The sequence below is a fragment of the Salarias fasciatus genome, chromosome 7 (genome assembly GCF_902148845.1).
Source record: "Salarias fasciatus chromosome 7, fSalaFa1.1, whole genome shotgun sequence".
Taxonomy (NCBI): Eukaryota; Metazoa; Chordata; class Actinopteri; order Blenniiformes; family Blenniidae; genus Salarias; species Salarias fasciatus.
Window position 1 is genome coordinate 1 of NC_043751.1, and position 7,898 is coordinate 7,898.

The 7,898-nt window shown below is 52.7% G+C and overlaps 1 long non-coding RNA gene across 1 annotated transcript; it reads left to right on the forward strand.

Moving 5' to 3' along the window:
- The first annotated feature begins 2,925 nt into the window (after window positions 1-2,925).
- LOC115391236 (uncharacterized) lies at window positions 2,926-3,306 on the forward strand. The gene is made up of 3 exons (XR_003931753.1): window positions 2,926-2,959; window positions 3,046-3,146; window positions 3,233-3,306. It is a non-coding gene; the product is annotated as an uncharacterized LOC115391236 (long non-coding RNA).
- The last annotated feature ends 4,592 nt before the right edge of the window (window positions 3,307-7,898 follow it).

Here is a 7,898-nt window from a genome sequence, read left to right on the forward strand (position 1 = left end):
AATGGTTCTTTGGGCAGTCGCTGTCTTGCATTCACAAAAGTTTGAAAATGAAGCAAAAACTCCTTTCTGCCAAAAACATCATTGAGTTTTGCCACGCACTGATCATAGTCCTGTGTGTTCTTGGTGCCAGTGAAAGCCAGTATGCTAAGCATCTCCACTAAGGCGAGTGGGAAGCACTGTAGCAATATCTAGCTGCCTGTCCATCTGCACATGCTTTAAAGCGAGGGTTGGCGATTTGAATGAGATACATTTTTAAATACTGGTTAAAATGATCTTTATGACCCGATGGGAAGCAATTCATGGCGTGTTCTTAAAGTAGTTTGGAAAATATCCGCTATCTTTAGCAGGAGTAAAACGGGAAAAACAGCAACCAACCAAGGATAGAAATACGAGTACACACACACACACACACACACCACACACACACACACACACAAACACGCTCAGTCTGTATTCTATCCTTGTGGGGACCGTCCATTGACTCCCATTCATGTCTAGCCCCTTACCCTGACCCTTACCCTAACCCTAACCCACACCACAACAAAGCCGAACCCTAAAGAAATGTTTTTGCACTTTTACTTTTTTCAGTAACAACAACATGGTGAAGAAAACACTGTTTCTCCTACTTAGGACCGGAAAAAGGTCCCCACAAGGCACGTCGTTCCACGTTTTGCTATCCTTGTGGAGACATTTGGCCCCGACAAGGATAGAAATACAAGAAAACACACACACACACCACACACACACACAACACACACACACACACACACACACACACACACACACACAGCCCCCCCTTTTGTGCTGCCTTCACTGCACTAATACTGTAGGAGTAATGAAAGTCATACTGACCAATTAACAAATAGCAGAGCTGTTTTAGTATATTCTCTGCTTCAGTTTGATCTGATGTAGTTTATTCTTATTGCCGATGCACTGCTATAACTTTTTATTTTATCTATTTATTTATTTATTTTATTTTGGATTTTTATTTCAAATGACCGTGCATATGTTAATTACTAATATTAAAAAAAAAGATGCTCCAATCCAGTGCCTGAACTGACATCCAATTGAAATACCTCTGCTACAATGAAGAGCTATAAGAATATTCCAGAGGTTAAGAGTCAAGGAACCTCTGTTCAGATGTTTTCGTCTTAAAAACATTTTTTTAAAGGTCCACTGCTTGTTCCTTGGAGGCAGCAGCACGAGGCTCGCAGCAGCTCGCCCCGCACCTCCAGCCCCGCCGTGAGCCGCCGCCGCAGCGCCGTCGCTCCGCGGACCAGCGGCGTCCCGCTCCTTGGAGCAACCCCGGCACCTGGACAGACCGGAGCGTCTTCCCGCCGATCCTCCCGGGGCGCGATCAGCCCAGACGGTCCCGCGCTCCCGAGACACGGAGCGCCCGTCCGCTCGACCGCACCTGCCAGCAAACATGCAAATAAAGGCCGTCAGGCCCGTTACATCTTCCAGAGAGCAGCAGTCCCTCCTCTCCCCCGTTTCAGCGCCCCGCAAACGCTCCAGGCTGCACTCTCCACCGGCTTCGGCTCGAGTGAGCATTTCTCTCCGTCCCGGCCCGGATCCCCGCCGTGGGGTGTCCCGGCCCCGGCCGCACCCATAGCGCTCTCAGCAGCGTTTGTCCGCCGACCTCCGCTCTGTTAGCATGACGAGGCGTCAGAGCGGCGGTGCCGTTACGCCCCGGGCTGCCGACGTGCAGCGCCCCAGCCCCGGCGCCACTCATGCCGCTCCCAGCGGAGTTTCTCCGCCGAACGGCGGACTCACGCCGGCCCGGGTGTACCGCCGTAAAGCGTCCCGATCCCGGCCTTATTCGTGTTGCTCCCGGCAGCGCTCCCTCGGCTTCCCCGTGTGTTGTCACGGCGGAGCCTCGGAGCAGCGGAGCTTGCCGTCCCGGGCTCCCGCTATTGAGCGTCCCGGCTCCGGCTTCAGCACCCCGGCCAGCGACCCGGAAGGCTCCGACATCAGCACCGAGGACAGCGACCCGGAAACTCCGGGATCGCGCTGCCTCTGCTCGGATTGTCCCCAGCAAAGCGCGGTCCGCGGCCCCTGGCGGCCGCCCGCACTCATTCAGGGGACCCCCGCTCCACAACCCTTTCGCCGGGCCCCCGTCTCCCGAGGCCGGGAGGAAGGGTGGGCCGTCCCTCAGGCCGTGGTACAGCACTCACGCTCCGGTTTCACGCGTGGCGTGTTCTGTTGGGACCGCTTTCTCCCTGGCTGTCCAGGACACTGAGAAACGGTTTTATGCCCTGCAGTTCACCGGTCGTCCGCCTCTCTTCAACGGCATCCTTCGTACGCGGCTCGCATGCCTGCGGGTGCGCCGCTCTCGAGGCAGAAGTAGCCTCACTCCTCCGCCGGGGTGCGGTCCGGAGCTGAGCGCGACAGAGGCGCCCTCGGGTTTTTATTCCCCCTACTTCTTAGTCCCCAAGAAAAACGGGGGGGGGGGGGGGGGGGGGGGGGGGGGGGGGGGGCATTCTGGACCTGAGGGTCCTCAACACTCACCTAGCCACCAGGAGGTTCTGCATGCTGACGATCAAACACAAATTTACATATTGACGTGGGGTTGAAGGTGAGTTGATTTGAACCCGCTCACCGCTCTCCTGCAGATTTCTACCTGAGCAGTCTGTCGCAGCTTCACTCGGCGGAGATGCAGGAGCAGCTCCTGTCCTGTCTCAGCAGCGGTCCGTATTCCAACTGGGAGCCATGGGACAAGAAGGTACTGAGAGCATCACGTGAATCCACGGCACGGGAAAAATAATCAGCTGTTAGGTCTGACCGTAACCAGTCTGGTGTTTGGTTTTGTCCCCGCCCGCAGGACTCCGGCCGCTGGTCCCTGAGCCTCGGAGACGACCTCAGCTCCGGCGTCTTCTCCTCCAACAGTCAGCCGGACGCGCCGGTGTTCAGCGTGGATCTGCGGGCCACGCTCAAGTGCCGCCGCCCTGCTGCTTTGAAGGTGCCATGTCAGACATGACCACACATCAAACTGTGTTCCCAAACGGTGGATCTCTGACGTGTCTGCTGTGTGTCTCGGCGGCTCAGGTGTGGACGTCTGCATCCCAGACTTCAGCCGGAGGAGCATTCGCATCAGAGAGGCCCGGCGGGTGAAGGTGGGCCACATCGCCACAGGAATCAGCGATCAGGTGAGGACTGGCAACGTCACGCAACTCGCGTCTCGCCGAATCAGTCAGCAGAGGTCAGAGGTCACACGTGCGTTTCTCCCGTTCAGATCTCGGAGAGGGTGTTCACGCTGCAGACCCCGCACGGCTGGCACGTGGCGCACGACGACGAGGTGCAGGACTCCGGTATGGAGCCAGACCCGTTGCCAGACATTCGTCTCAGGGGGGTCATATCAAGTGTATGGGGGGGCACAAATGTGCGTTCAGCGGGGGTGGGGGGGCTCTTGCCCCTACGTAGACCCGGCCCTGTTTGAAGCGCTGATTGGCTGAAGTGCGCTGTAGTCAAAGGAGTAACCAACACCCCCTGCAAGAAGTTTCAATGGGCTCCTATCCAGACTGAGCTTAACTCCAAATCCAAATGTGGATGAGGAGTAAGTGGGTCTGGTTACGAGGCAAATGACAATAACCCAGACTCTTTCTTTCTCCCTTTACTGCCCAGACCGGTCGATACTTGAGTTCCTTTTATTTATTTCTTTACAGTTGTGTTGAAACTTAAACAACTTCTGTAACGGATGGTGTTGTGAGTGCATGAAATGTAATTTAAAATCCAACAGGTGGCGGTGTTGCACTGTATGTAATTTTATCTTGCGTTTATTTGTATGTTGTATTATAAAGAGTCACGGTGAATATTGTTTGTTTTGCATATTAATTGAAGTATTTTGATAAGAATTAAATTTATACTTTATTTATTTATATGAAAGGGGAAAAATTGTATTAAACCGTTCAGTTCACTTCCGGGTGATGACGGAGTGTCCGCATCTGATCAGCTGATGGCAGAAGGTTCCTGGTAGAAAGTTTCTTATAAAGCCAAGATGTGAACAGAAGAAGACTCAGCCTTAGCCATAAGCAGGCCAAAGCGGTATGTGCGTTTTCCGTTGTAAATATGTGTATATGCTGGTTTTTGGGTGTTAATCACTTTATGTTTTGTGATTAGTTCTACGGTGTTTGGTGTTTGGTGTGGTGTTGATCAAGCCAATAACATCTGTGACGGAACATCACGTCTTCGCATTCTGACTGAGGCTGCAAAACCTTCTTCTCTTCTTCAGCTGAAATGATTTCCTCTTTGGAGATGGCGGACGCTGGCGCGCGTTGGCTGCCGCTCCGTCTGTGTTGCCACTAATTTAACACTGTCATCTCTACCCTGGTTCCTGATCACGCTCTATCTGCCTCGTTTTTGATGCCCAACAACTTGGATAAGGACTTTTTACGATCATCAGGATATATCACTTCCAACAACTGGCTTACCGCTTCTGCTCCTGTCCCGCGCCGGTTCCTGTCCCACCAGCTCCTGTCCGGTGGCTGTTCCACACAGCTGTTCATCTAACGGTGTCTGGCCTGTATTCTATCATCCGGAGTGGTGTCCCTCGCTGTCACGTCAGTCTGGCCTCTGTCCCACTGACTGTCCACCAGGATCTAACGATCCCGGTGCGTTCGGTCCGGTGGGAGCACGAGTGCCCCGCTGGTCCCACAGCCTTGCAGTGAGACACACTCCCATGCAGACAGCCCGTCCTCACACTGGACCCCAGGCTTCGGCCTTCCACCGGACTCCTTGCTGGGCGATGACTTGCATCCTGTGGACTCTTGTCAGCTCTCTTTGCCTCTCTGGATTTAATCATCAGCCTCATCCCGCCAGTATCCAGCTCCGCCGGTCTGAAGCTAATGCTAGCTCCCTGCTAGCATCTGCCACTCGGAGCATGCCGCCGCTGCAGTCCTCCGCCTCTGCGCTCCTGGGCTCAACAACAGCCGTCGTCCGGCCTGCGCCGCCTCTCTCCAGCACCTCGGACTCCTCCGCAGCTCCCGTCCTCCTCATCGGGGATCTGGGCGCTCATTCTCCCGCCACATCGCCTCTGAAAACGCCATTCCCTCCATCTGGTCTATCGTTCAGCCACTTCCGCATTACGTCATCACAACAATCCACACGTGAGTCGGACCAATCTCCGCCCTCTCCCCCGGGACCCACAGCACACAACCAACACACGTCACCTCAGTTTCTCCCTCCTCAACAACCCGCTCACTCAATAATAAGGGACTCATTCTAAATGATACATCACTGACAATAACTGGATTTTCTCTGTTTGACTGAAACCTGGCACAAACCCGTGGACATTAAATTAACTCCCATATCCCTCACAAACACCCACTCCTTCGAACACACTGCCTTCAAACTGTCCGGTCCCTCTCCACTTGTCACTGCTGTCATCTACCGTCCCCCAAAGCCCAACACCTCCTTCCTATCAGAACTCACAGACTTTTTGACCCAGTTAAGTTCCATCTCCTCATCCATCCTCCTGCTCGGTGACTTCAATTTCACATTGACAATCCAAACTCCAAACCTGCTGCTGAATTCCTGGACCTTCTCATCTGCTTCAATATCACTCAGTATGTCAATTTTCCCACACACAATCACGGCCATTTTCTCGATCTCATCTGCTCCACTGGTCCCACTATACACAACCTTTCCAGCCATAACCTCAACATATCGGATCACTGAGCCATCACATTCAGCAGACACATTCCTCTCACAGCCCCCAAAATAAAATGTGAAATAACCTTCAGAAACCTCAAATCCATCGATCCACCTGCACTTTCAGCCCTCCTCACCACCAAACTGACCACCTCCCCTCCACCACCGTCCGATAACCCCTCTGATCTGGTCTCTCATTACAACAACACTCTCTCCTCCTGCCTCCATGAACTTGCCCCCACCAAAACTAAGACAGTCTCTCAGGTCTTACTGTGCATTTACAGATCTACACAGAATACATTCAGCAAGACAAAGATGCACTCAACTCTGCTCGGTCCTGTTATTACTCCAACCTTATCCACTCCGGCTCCAATAACCCCAAGGCACTCTTCACTACCATAAACACACTTCTCAAGCCCCGTAATAACACTTCATCCTCATTCACTACTGACAAATGCAATAGTTTTCAGTCTTTCTTTCAGTCCAAAATTGACACCATTTCCATTTCCATTGACCTCTCTGCCGCCCCCATTGCTGCACCTGACTCTCCTCCCCCTGCTTCCTGTCCACAGTTCTCTCACTTCTCACCCATTTCCTCTGCTCAGTTAACACAAATTTTATCTGGCATTTAAAACTCCAACATGCTCCCTGGATCCCATTCCCTCCTCACTCATTAAAACCTGTCTTCCCATAATCTCTCCAGTCATCACTCAAATCATAAACTCCTCACTCTCATCCGGATCTGTCCCACAGTCTCTCCAGCTGGCGGCCATCACCCCCATTCTCAAAAAACCTGGTCTCGACCCCGACAACCCTGCAAACTTCCAGCCCATTTCCAACCTTCCCTTCTGTCCAAAGTCCTCGAACGAGTCATTGCTTCTCAACTCCAAACCCACCTCAGCTCAAACAGTCTCTATGAACCCTTCCAGTCCGGCTTCCGTTCAAACACAGCACTGAAACAGCTCTATGAAAAATCACTCATGATCTCCTCCTCTCTTCTGATTCTGGCCATCTTAAACTCCTCATCCTCCTGGACCTCACTGCAGCTTTCGTCACCATCAGCCACTCCATCCTCCTGTCTCGCCTCAAATCCACCCTCAACATCGCCGGCTCCGCTCTGTCCTGGTTTCAGTCATACCTCTCCGATTGTCAACAGTTTGTCCACATCAACCGCTGCTCCTCCTCCATAGCCCCCCTGCCACAGGGCGTTCCCCAAGGTTCGGTGCTTGGTCCTCTCCTCTTCATCCTCTACCTCCTCCCCCTCGGCAACATCATCCGTCGTCACGGTCTCCGCTTCCACTGCTACGCTGACGACATACAACTTTACATTTCCACCACATCCATACACCCCAACATCCACCCCCCCCCTCACCCAGTGCCTCACAGACATCAAAACATGGATGAATCACAACTTTCTCAAACTAAACAGTGACAAAACAGACATCATCATCATCATCGGTCCTCACAACATCACCAAATCCGCACAACAGTTCACCTTAAATTTTGATAACTCTACACTCACTCCATCCCCGCTGATCCGCAACCTCGGTGTTCTCCTCGACCCCACTCTATCATTTGACCCCCACATCAAACGCATAACCCGGACTGCATTCTTCCACCTCAAAATACAGCTCGACTCCGCCCATCACTCTCCTTCTCTGCTGCTGAAACTTTAGTCCATGCTTTCATCACTTCCAGAATCGACTACTGCAACAACATTCTTTACGGTACACCATCCAAAACTCTCAATAAACTACAGTACATTCAAAACTCCGCTGCCCGCCTCCTCACCCACACCCGCTTCTGTGAACACATCACCCCTGTCCTCCACCAGCTCCACTGGCTCCCCGTCCCTCAGCGCTCCACTTCAAACTCCTCCTGATCACCTTCAAAGCTCTCCATAATCTGGCCCCTCCATCCCTCCCAGACCTGCTCCACCTCCACACTCCATCTCGCTCCCTCCGCTCCTCCACCTCCACCCTGCTGTCCCTGCCGTGTAGGACCAGGCTCCCAACCTGGGGAGACAGAGCCTTCTCCATCGCCGCCCCCACCCTCTGGAACTCACTGCCCCAACCTCTCCGTGGACTGCTCCGACCCCCCACCTTCAAGAAAAAAACTCAAAACCCACCTGTTCAGAATTGCATTTGATGTTGTTTTTTTTCTTTTGTTGATTTATTGCTGCTGTGTTTTATTTATCTTTTTGTATTGTGAAGCGACTTTGAGTGTCTTGAAAAGCACTATACAAATAAAAT